We start from the raw sequence: 12,613 nt of genomic DNA, 5'->3' as shown, positions 1-12,613 counted from the left end.
ACACTTGTGTTGTAGGTTCCAGAGCAATGCATGCATCTGTAAGTTGGATGGTGGAACACATGGTGTAGGGTGGAATTTAAGAGCAACTTAAGGCATACGATGGGCAATTGGTGTTATGAACTTAACACCAGAAAGAGCGTGAAGGTTCTCCAGAGGAGTTTTCATGAGCCATCTTCTATCATCTAAATGTAAGTAAGACATTTAGATAAATGTAATAAGATAAAGTAAGACAAAACTCAAAATGAGGATGGCTTCTCCAACATAAGAAAAAGGAAGTTTCACATCAAGGTTATTTGAACTCATTACAGATTTCAGATAGAGGATTAAGGATGATGCACTCACTTTTATCCTGTACAAAGGCCTTCCCTGAAGCCAACAAGCCATGATCCTACTTTAAAATTATTGAGGTAGTTATTTAGGAACTACTCTTGTTTATGATCATTCTCAAATAAGGAGATGTGCCATCTTGTACATTACCCAGACGATCAATCACTTTGAAGGACTTTCTAAGGCAGCACCATATATCATCGCGTTGAGAATTTTTAATACACAGAAAAATGAGTTGAGAAAGTAGTTTGACAGATCAGTTGTGACCAAATTAGCGAATAGGTGGCTAGAAGTAGCAACCAAATCATTACAAAAGACTTGCCTATAACACAACTAGTCTCAGATCCTAACTATCAGTAAAAGGATGCAATCTCCAGCGTGAATATGATTTTTATGCTTGTCCATGACTGTAGGGTTTGATCCCTATCACCCTGCTGCTAAAGAATGAAGGATACGTTACCAAGGATGAGGTTTGACCCATTCTTCTGTGATTTCTGATCTTCATTGTCATCTTGGCTAGATTGGGAATCTCCAGGAATATGGTAAAGAACATATCTGGTTGTGTTTTCAGAAAGAATTAGCTGAGTGAGAAGACCAGCCCAGAACTTAGGTGGCCCCATTCAGGGGTTAGGCAACCAGAAATAATAAAGGTGGCAAGAGGGTAAAGCCAACACAATATTTCCCTGTGCTCTGTCTCCTAGATCAATGAGATATGAACAGCTCCTGTTGTACATTTTTACTGCTATGAACAGAGCTGTTCTGCCATGCCTTTTCTGCTATTCTCTGCTGAAACCAAGATCCAAAGTGAATAACTCTTTCTCTTAGGTTATTCTCAGGTATCTTGATTTCAGCAATTCAAAAGCAACTAATATGCCCTTTTAAAGTCACATGAATGCAGTCATCCAAAGACAATGAGTCGATTCAAGAAAGTGAAATTAGCTGACTATCAAGAAGAAAAGATTCCACAGGGACAAACTTGTGCAGCTACAGACTGGTCTGGTGGGAAGGTAGTGATGAAGATTTTAGTGGTCTTATTGTTTTGTTTAATAATCCAGGATGTTTTGATTTTGAAAGGAGAGGTCATAGAAGACACTCAACAGAGCTGTGTCATGACAAGATCAGCTGATAGTCTAGAATCTGGTCCTAAGAGTACTCAACCCAGGAAGGTGTGAATTCCAATGGTGGTTGTACTCAGTTTCACACCTTCATGAGTATAAGCTTACAACAATGAATGACCATATGTAAACAACATGACCTGTGAACGAATAAGGTGCTTTGGAGTACCCATGTGCCAGATAGACATGACAGTTTTTTCTAATGTAGGGAGAGTTCTCAGCTACATACAAGTGATCTACCTTTAAGCCTTAATCCTAAAATATAAATTATCAAGGTATTTCAGATTTGTAATAAGATGCAGAGCGAGGTGGGACAAGGTAAAACTACTTGATGCTTGCCGTTGAAAACAGTCAAGCAGTTTATTACTTAATTAGCAAATTGATGAATAACGTTATTTTAGGCTCAAGATTAAGAGAAAAGTCCATAAGAATCATCTTTAAATTATAATTTTGCGTTTTTCTTTGTTGTTTTGTGCTTGTTTTCCATTTTAGCTCAAGAGTCCAATTGAATCCTTCCATTTGTCATAATCCACAGAAGATGGTAGTTCTCACCCAAACCCTTCTAACAACATGTCTGTAGCTTGGGTGTCCAGAATGAGACTTGTCTGACATGCAAACGGTCCCAGCCGTTTCAGCCTGTTTTTACATATGTATCTGTGTGTGGTATATGTGCATTTGTGTGTACATTTTTTCATGTATGGGGGCACATGCATGTACAGGCTCACATGTACCTGCAAGTGTATGCATGTGGATGCCAGAGGTTGACATGTCTTTCTTTGCAGTTCCTTACTTATGTAATTGAGTTAGGGTTTTGGACTGACTCGGAGCTATTTTGGCTAACATAGCTCTCCAGCTTATTTAGGGGATTTCTTGCCTCTGCGTGCTTTGGGCTGAGATCACAGGTGGGTCACCATGTGCATCTGTTGCATGGTTTAGGAGATCTGAGCTTATGATTACTAATAAGCACTAAACCCAGTGAGCTAGCTCCTAGGCCCTGCTTTTGCCTTTTCTAGCTTGCTATTGCTGTGTTTAGACCATTCCTGTGAAACAGCATCGTGAAAAACTGTTAAGATTATCAATTAAATTAGGGATTGCCTAAACATATCTATTACACAGTGCCTTCCATTATGTATTTATGTGCCTCCCATCATATGTTATCTACTCATGCAAATTAATAAGTAAATATTCATGTATTTGTATACATATATTTGATTTTTATATTCAATCTTAATTATCTGTTTTTATAGATGGACAGAAGGTCCAAATGGTCCTGTAAAGAAAGCCAGAACCTGAATATCTATGATGGTGTCTTTTGGTTGATATCCCATAATTTAGGCATGTCAAATAAGCATGTGTGCTGCCATGACAACACAGACCACTGACTAGCACCTTCCCAAGGCCAAAGATAGTGTCCATATATGTCTTGGTTTAAAGTCTTAGAATAGAACAATGTGGGGAAAAGGAACCAATTAAAAGGGATTTTCCAAAAAGAATATTTCTCAGGAAAAAAAAATTACATTGAGCCTGGACTACATGTCGACTTTTCCTTCTGAAATTACAATTGGCTCAGAGGCCAGAATCTAATGTTTTATCCAGCATTTGACTACACTGCTGAGAATGAGTTCTCTGGATAAATCAGTTCTATTATCTTCTCATTAATACATTCCATTTAATTCAGTTCAATTTAGTATAAAACATGTGAGAAGAGAACTACACACGATCCATGTCACCTTCTGCCCCTCTTTCTCATCACCTTCAGTGATTTTTCAATGCCTATGACCACTGCTTAGAAATAAGGACTTGCTCATTGTCTTTGAGGTCAGAGACTCGAATTCCTAAGCTCCAACAACTGGTGCAAAACTTCTTCAAATTCCCAGGCTTGATTTGCATAACTGGCCCTGTCTTGCACATCATTGGCCAATTATCAGTTAATCATTCCTGAAAGAGCCTTGCAATTCTCAGGCTTTCTTGACTACCCTTTCAACACCTTCCTCTCCTTGTTCCTCTTCTTCACACCTGTTCAATCTCTGGTTATGCTGAGCTGCTTCTCTCCCTGGACCATCTTCCTCTGGATTTCTCAAGCATGCAGTTATGCTTCTGATAATACCAACCCCACTGTGCTTTATTCTAAGCCTTGCTCCTCTCCTTGCTATCTAGAGACACACCAGATCTTTTCATCTCTGGCCTCCTGCCATGTTTTCCTCCACTTTGTGTTGGTATAAAAGAATGCTACATGCTAGGTAATATATAGATAAAAGAAGTTTATTTAACCACAGTTCTAAAGACTGGGAAATCCAAAGCATAATTATGCCATCTGTTTAGCATATAGTGAGAGGGTCTTTCTGCTATCCTACGGTAGAAGACAGAAGAGTAAAAGGGAGAGAAGCCAAGTTTAGACTTTTAGGGAGATAGGTAAGCAAGGAAGGAGGGAGAGAAGGAAGGAGGAAGGGAGGAAGGGAAGAAGAAAGTAAATTAAAGCAGTTGGCAGATTTATTCCCATATCATGCCTACAATATCTGAACCTGTAAATGACTGCATATATGGATGTATTACTACTTGCATTTTATTTTTAAAAAAAATCTTTGAGCAAATAAGATGTCTACTAGTCCAACTTTTAAACTTTTATCCAACTTTTAAAACAGAAAGCAAGGTCTGGTAAGTTTTCTCGGTGGGAAAGTGATTGCTATGAAAGCATGTGGACCTGACTTTGGATCCCAGCACGGAGGTAAAAAGTCGGCCTGGTAGTATACTAACCTCAGCACTGGGGGAGGGCAATAGAGAGAGGCAGATCCCTGGAGCTCCTTTAGCTGGCCGGCCTAGCCAGTTTATGAGTCTCAGGTTTCATGAGACACCTTGTCTCAAAAACATGAAGATGGCATGGTGGTGAGTTTCATTTAAAAAAAAAAAAAGAATATTTTATCATTTGATATGCATGAGGGTTTTGCATACATATATGCCTCTGAACCATGTGTGTGTGTGGTACCATAAAAGAACAAAACATGGCATCAGATCCTTTCAAACTAGTGTTTCTGTGATTGTGAACAACCTTAGGTGGGTTCTGGGAATAGAACCGAGGTCCTCTGGAAGCGCAGAAAAGGCTCTTGACTCCTGAGCCATCTCTCTGGCCCTCATTTGATTAGTTTTAGTAGTCAACTTGGGATATTCTAGAATCACCTAGGAAGACAGTCTTAGGGAGGAATCATGTGGACTGTGTCAGCCAGCCTGTAGGATTGCCTATGAGAGAATTTCTTAATTGAGTTAATTAAGGTGAGAAAACTCATGCTAAACAACGCTGACACCTTTTCAAAGGCTGGGCGGCAGACTGGACGGAAAGGGGAGAACCGGCAGAGCACAGGCGTGTATTCATTCACTGTCTCTCTGATCATGACTGCAGATGTGACTAGTTGCTTCACATTCCTGACACCTTGACTTTCCTGCTAAGGTGGACTGCAACTCGAAGGAAACCCCTAAAATAAACTAAATAAAGTAAACCCCTTCTCCTCCTTGTTGCCTTCGCTGGGGTATTTTATCATTGCAACAGGAAAAGGAGCTACTATAAATGGAAGAGAGGACATTTGACATTAACCTCAGGCCTCCACAGGCATGCACACACACCATAAGAACATACAGGTACCTCTTTCCCTCTCCCTTTCTCTTCCTCTTCCCAAAAGCCCTAACAACAGTATGGCAGACCTGTGCATTCATAAGCAGACATCTACTCACTACACATATGAATGTCACATTTCCCCCTTCACGATTTAATTTGGTATTTGTAATTAGAGCACTTATTTCAACCACAGTAATGTCTTCCGTTAGTCTATGTATATTATCACATAAGCACTCACCAGCTCCGGAAACACAGACATTCAATGTACGATGCCACAGCACACTTGAGACAGTCAATGAATTTTCTGAAGTTTTAAGCATGGAGTATAGCTTGAATTTTAATGAGTTTCAGCTCTTCTTAGATCCACACAAATATAGAAATACATATTGTACAATGCAAATGAACTTGAAGTGGCTTCAGTGGATGATAATGCCATCCCTGTGAAGGCTACATTAATACCCACGACCAGAAACCACTCAATAGGTACCACTTTCCCACCCAGGAAAGATAACAGGCAAGCTGCTCTTTCTAAGCAAAAAAGAGGACATAATTCAGCTGAAGAAATAAATACTCTTACATGACAAAAGAGAACAGAACTGGGGAGATAAAAATGCAAGAATAAATACAGGTGGTTGAAACTAGTGAAAGGGGAGTCTGAATGAGAGGGAAAAAGGATTTGCTGATTTCCTTTCTTTGAGTGCTTCACACACCAGCTTTCTCAGAATAACTCAAGTTTTAAACATGGTGGTGTGCTTAATTTCAGCCCTCAAATAGCCTTATCGTCAGGGAATGGTTTGGAAGCACTGTGGGAATAGCTAAAGAACTGGATTCTCTTTGAAGCAACCATTACCTCTTTGTCAGCGCAATTAGAAATGACCAGGGGCACCTGGGAGAGTATGGCGAGGATCTGCCATACTGTGGCTGCTGTTTCCATCTACCTGGTGGAAATGTGCTGTTAGCCTCACTCAGTGCTCAGCTGGCATGCTAAAGCCGCCTCTCATCTTCATCAGAAACTTGATGGATGCTGCTATCACTGCAGACCTGGGTGTGACACAATTCCAAATTAAAACCTGCATCCTTTTGTTGTCTGGGAGATTCATCCGGGGCTTTCATCCCCTCCATATCATCCCACCCTTTGTTCCCTGACTAGTAATTCTGGGATTATTGGCAACTTAATTTTTTAAACACTAATGTGATCGTCCTGATCATTCATTTGTGAGAGATTTTAAAATTTAACATGGAAGAGACTTTAATTGAAACTGAGTTCCCTGAAATGAAGTAGCCTCTTTGTGGGATGTGGCATATTTTGAAGAGATTTGGAGCCTATGTGTGGCATTTACCTGCAATCACAGAGCTTGGGGTTAGGGGATGATTGAGGTGTATATACACTGACTCAAATAGAATGTGCAAGATTGAAATTGAAAAACTCTTTTTAGATGAACTGTTCATGAAAGTGGAAAATTACAGGATTTGTCTCAGTAACATAACAGTTGGGGCTATGAGAAGACACGTTCATATTTTATCTTGGCAGTAAGAGCTTGTTACAGAAAATAAGATGGCTGGCTTGAGAGAGGGTCCTAAATTTGAAGGCTATTTGTTTTGTTTTGTTTCCTTAATGCTAAAGTAGGAATATTATCTTTAAAAATTATTAAGGAGGCTGAAGTAAGAATCAAAAAAACTAGAAAACCCACATGCTTTTTAGGTCTCAGGCTGCTCTTCTGGATAGGATAAACTTGTTCAAGGGGCTAGGGTACTTCGAGGAAGGCAGAACTTACTCTGTTTTATGTCTCCCAAAGCATCTAATACCAGCATCTGTGCACCCAAGAAGTCCCCAAGAGCTGCTTTTATATGAGTAAAGAGAAAGATATTTGTTGCTTGTGCCACACTGAAAGCAAAGTTTAATGCAGATTCAATAGTTACTGTTTCATGGAACATTCTGGGTCAACCACTAAAACAGCACCTTTAGCTGCAACAGAAGAACCTGAAGAGGTATACCACTCATAGGACTCTTCTTTGGGAACACCCCAGGATAGGAAACCGCTGGCTGTTTGACCCTGAGCCTCTAACTTCCACCTTTTCTTGAGTCCCATCTGACTGGGTAGATCCTCTTCTCTACATGGGCCAGTCATATTGGATGGTTTTTCACGATTTTCAAATTTTGAATATAAAATCCATAGGCTACCTGTTAACCCTAACAGGGTTTTTGGAGACAGAGGCAGAAGGATCTCTGTGAGTTTAAGACTAGGCAGACTTCTGCACTGTAAGTGTCAGGCCAGGCAGAGCTATATAGTGAGACCCTGTCTGTGAATAAATAAATAGATAGATAAATAAACAAATAAATGAAAGAATGTATGGACCATTGGCAGGTCCAAAGAGAAATGGCCACAAAGGCCTTCTCCTGAAGCTCTGGCAGTTCTCACCTGTCCTTCAACCCTTGTGGGATATGGCCATGGGGCCCGCCAGCACTTCTTTATCCCACCCCCTTTCCTATTATACTACCTCAAATGACATTACATTGCTTACAAATATTGACCCTAAAAATACCACAGCCATGATGGGGTTTCCGTGCTTTAAGGAGCTTTTTATGCTTTCTTCTATCCCTGTGCAATGCTGCCTACTAGAACCTTGAGCAGACATGGTGGGGATGCTGTGCAGTTGCTGTGACCATTCACGTAGCCACTAGTCACAAGAGACTGTTGAGCACTTCAAGTATAACTAGTGAAAACAGGAAAATGAATCTATCCTTTTATTTTCACTTGATAATGCTAAATTTAAATAAGGGACTAGTAACTCCCTGCTCAGTGGACTGGTGTGTTCATATGGTAAGGTTTCTTTTTTCTCAGGGATGGACAGAATAAGAAGGAAGTGCACATAAACTGAAACAGTGAGTCACTGTGAACAAAATCTCATGCAATGAGGATCCAAAAGGCCTTCTGGAAACATCACTTGCTCAGAAAGTAGCCGTGAGTGGAGTAATACATTGTTTAGCCGAGGCTTTTCTGACAATGTGTAGCTTAATGGTGCTTGGTTTTCTTATTGTTATAGAAGCTAGAAGTCTGACACCTAAATAACAGCAGATTGATTCTCATCTAAGGCCTTTCTCTTTGGCTTATAAGTGGCTGTTGTGGTAGTTTAAATCCGGAACATTCCCCCAAAGGCCCAGGTGCTGCAGGCTTAGTCCTCAGCTTGTTACTACTGAGAAGAAATGGAAACTTTTATGATGTGGGTAGTGATGAGAGATTTTAAGTCTTGTGAGCATGCCAAAAGAGGAGGAGGTTGTAAGATCCTGGACTCTCTCTCTTTCTCATCTCTTTTCCTCTCTTTTCTGGTCTTGGCCATAAGGAGAATGATTTGTTGCTCTATCATGGCAGATGTGGTGATTTGGATAAGCTGGGATGTTTCTCATAGTCTCTGACATTTGAACATTTCGATCCCCAGTTGATGGTACTGTTTAAGTAGTTTAGAAACAGTGGCCTTCCTGGAGGAAGCATGTCACTGAAGGTAGACTTTGAGAGTAAAAAGAGCGACACCTCTTTCCAGTGTGTTTCCTCTGGAAATTGTGGTTCGAGATGTGAGTCCTCAGCTTCCAGTCCATCTACCATGCTTCTGCTTGCTGCCCTGCTTCCCCACTGTGATGGACTTTTATTCTTCTTGGACAAGATGTCAAAAGAACCATATTTTCTATATGTTGCCCTGGTCATAGTGTTTTATCACAGCCCCAGAAAGGTCACTAACACAGTGGATGTATTCCTTCTGTCATGATATGCAACCTCATCATATACCTAAAGCAATAAGGCCAATCAATTACAGACTGGAGCTTCCAAAATGATGAGCCAAAATAAGCCTTGTCATTTTATAAGTCTACCATCTCAGTTAGTTTGTCCTAGTAAAGAAAAGCTTCCCATTATATCCCTCCATGTCAATATCCTACTCAACTCTTACAAACTACTAGGCCTGTCAGATTATAGTCCCCCATATGGAATCATCGTACCTCAGGTACTTCAAATACAGTCACTTTTTAAGAGTTAGGATGAGAGTTTCAACATAATGGATTTGCTCCCATTTGCATAATGGGAGCAGGCTACAACTGAGCTAAAAGAAACAGTGACTTAGACCTGGATATGCCTGAGAGGTGAAGACAAAGAAGAACATTCTAGTTGCTAGCGCAGCTAGAAACATGCCATCCACCGAGACCGGAACGTTCCAGCAGCCTTTCCAGTCCAAGTTTGGCCTCACCTCTTGCATTAATTGCAGCATCTGACAAGCTATTGATGTAGCATCGCTTTCCTCCAGGTTACCATGGCCAAGGAGTTTAATGAGTGCGACTTACTCCTCGTAACTAAGAGATTTCAATGGTGATTTTGACTTTCAGATTCTTCTTTTGAAATTATTTCTACTTTGTCTTTTTTTTTTCCTTCAAAATGATTTCTAGAGCACATTTTTCTGGCTACATGGCACAGCATTCATAATGGCTTCCAGCTTTCATACCTTCCGGTCTGGTCTCCTGGCCCCCAGCTTGTCCCAGTTCTCATCTTAAATACCAAGCTGAGATTCCTCACCCCAAGAGATGGTAATCATTGTTCTTCCCACTTTCTAGAGATTTTTTAAGGCTTTGTTTTGTCTCGAAGTCTCAAAATAAATCTCTAATTCATAATGTCACACTAATTACGCTTTACGCCTACTTACACCTGAAATTTCTATTACCGTCAGTCATGACCAGGTCCAATTTCAATTGCTTTTTCTGACACATCTCATATATATTTCCAGGCCTGGTTCCTTGCTGGTGTTACACTACTTAGCATGCCTTCAGAGACTACCAGATCTGGTAATCTACTCATTTTTTTCCTTCAACAAAAATTTCATTTAAAATCTGTGCTTCCTCAGAAATCTTTTTTGTCCATTTTGTATGGAACAATATTTCATCAACCAAGAGCCTTTAACCTAAGTCTGATTGGTACAGGCAGTAATCCCAGCTACTCAGAAGGCTAAGCTAAGGTGATCTCAAGTTCAAGACCAACCCAGGCAACTTAATGAGCTGCTGTCTAAAAAAGTCTGGTGCAGGCAACCACATCTGTTGAATGCACATGGTTGTGTGATGTAGATTGTGGCCTACAGTGACCCCCAGTTTCGAAAGAGCAGAAACGTTCCTAAATGTAATTGAGACTCTATCTCTTGTAGCAGAAGTTTAATAAGCATTCAATGACTGTGTGTCCATGTGTCCATTCGGTGGCACTTTGGTGGAATATGAATGTAGCTCCCCAAATTCCTCTTGTCTGAGGATCCTCTCCCTTCCCTGTTCTTCCATGGCTCCTCCACGGTACACAGAGCACCAACATGGAAGTAAGGGAGTTTGCACCATAAGTTTTTGGCTCCTCCTCTTGATTGCATCCTGGGTCACAGATGAACATTATAGCTTGCAGATTATTTCTTCTGGGAATGTGGCTTGTGAGTGAGAGACTCATGACAGCATCGCCTGCTGAAAGATTTATATCTGTTGTTCTAGGCAATGGACAGAGACAATCAATGCCCACTTCCTGGAGAAGAGAAAGAGGACAAATGGTAGAAAAAGAGTGTGCTTAGACTGCCGGAAGTACCCCCAGAGCTTTTAGAAGTGTCTGGAAGCCAGCTTCCTTTCCCACTCTTTTTTTTTTCCATTTCATACCTCTGTGTTCTTGACACAAATTCTCTCTTCCTTGCTTATATTGGTTTAGTTGCATTTAATTTCTAAAAAGTAAACAAAGTTGACATAAAAACAAAACAAAAACTAACCAAAAGCCATAACTTTTCTCACTTCTTTGGGTTTTTCTGTTTGTTTCATTGGTTGGTTGGTTTGGTGTTTGTTTTGTTTTTTTCTTAGATATATATCGTGGTGTTTTCCTTCTGAAAAGAAAGCATCAAAGCCTTAACCCATTCTCCCCTCTCAGATCACCAATTAAAGCCTGTTTACTTTGAGATAATTGAGAAGCCATCCCCTGCATTAGCTAATCTACGGCTTTGGACAGCATTTCTTTGCAATTCTTTCCAAATGGAAGGTTCTACACCTGTGCTCCAAATTCTACCAGGAGCACTCAGCGCTTTAAAATCTCTCCTCCAAATCACCTCCTAAATCCTCGCTGTTTTCAGTATCACTTCTCTCAACTCTCCCAGCTGAAATGAACTCAGGTGGTTGCCCTACCAGTTCCGGATGCTAGACCTGAAACAGCGGTCTCCATGGAAAGGGAACATTCATATTTTTCCTCTGTTTAAAGCAACATTTCTCAGGAAGAGATGTTGGTGGAAGGAATAGCATGCCCACACTGTGTGAAGCTTAGTTACAGCTTCTATTTTGTACCATTTGACTTCATCCATTATGGCTACCTCTGTCTGGCTGTCAAGATGAGGTCAAATGGCAGCGGTGCCCAGGGTCTCAGTAAGAAGTAGTCAGTGCGGAATCAGTAAGAGCAATAATTGGGGGTTCAAAAAAGAAGAGACTGATAATGGAAATAGAAACTCCAATTACAATGAGAAACTGTATGAAGAGCCTAAAAGCAGGGCCAAAACATGACTTTCTCTGCAGATGAGTTGTGTAAGTAAAAAACTTAGACAAATAAAGGAGAGACAAATGAGTCTAGGCTGAGAGGGCAACTTGCACAAGAGTCCCCACAGTGGAGGTGATAGGATGGCCCCAGAGCTAGAAGGAAGGTTGGAGTGACCAGCACAGAGCAGAGCCAGGGCTGAAGACGTTCCAGAGGCAGGCCTTATGGGTGACTCCTTTGTGCTCTGGCTATGTGCAGACAGCAAAGGTCTTTTATCTTGTTCATGTGTGATTTGCCTTTCTAAAAGATAAAAATTAAAAACTTTAATAGGTTGTTGCAAGGACGGCTCAGTTGGTAAAGTGTGTGTCTTACATAAGGGCATGAGCTCAACCGCTACAACAAAGCCAAAAAAAAAAAAAAAAAAAAAAAAAAGCTGTGCATGGTGACCTGTACTTGTAATCCTAGGAGGCAAAGACAGACAGGTGGTTCTCTGACACTTCATGGCCAGTCAGCATCTTACTGTCAAGCTCTGCACCAGAGAACCTGGCCCCCTTGCAAAAAGATGAATGACGCTTAGGAAATGACTCCTAACATTGTCTTTCGGCCTCTACATACATACTCATGTATGATTATGTGAATGTGCATTTATGCATGCATACACACATACATAAACACACATTTAAGCACACACACACACACAGACACACACACACACACGTTAAAGGACCTGCTTTAGAAACAGCTAATACAACAAAATAGGACAGAAAATGTGGATTTCCAATATACTTCTTTTTCCTCACGCAATTTCCCTGTTACTAACATCTTGTCATTTGCGTGTTACATTGGTTATATATAAGACCAACAATGGTGAATCATTACACTAACTGGACTAAGTAGGTTGTGGTGTGTGTGTGTGTGTGTGTGTGTGTGTGTGTGTGTGTGTGTGTGAAAACAATAGTAGTTACAGAAGAGAACATGACTCTGAGAGGGGGATGTGATTGAGGGGGCCTAGGAGGAGCTTGGCGGGTGGAAGCTAGAAATCCTGCAAA

The sequence above is a fragment of the Psammomys obesus genome, unplaced genomic scaffold (genome assembly GCF_907164565.1).
Source record: "Psammomys obesus unplaced genomic scaffold, mPsaObe1.curated_primary_1811, whole genome shotgun sequence".
NCBI lineage: Eukaryota > Metazoa > Chordata > Mammalia > Rodentia > Muridae > Psammomys > Psammomys obesus.
This window is presented reverse-complemented; position numbering follows the sequence as displayed.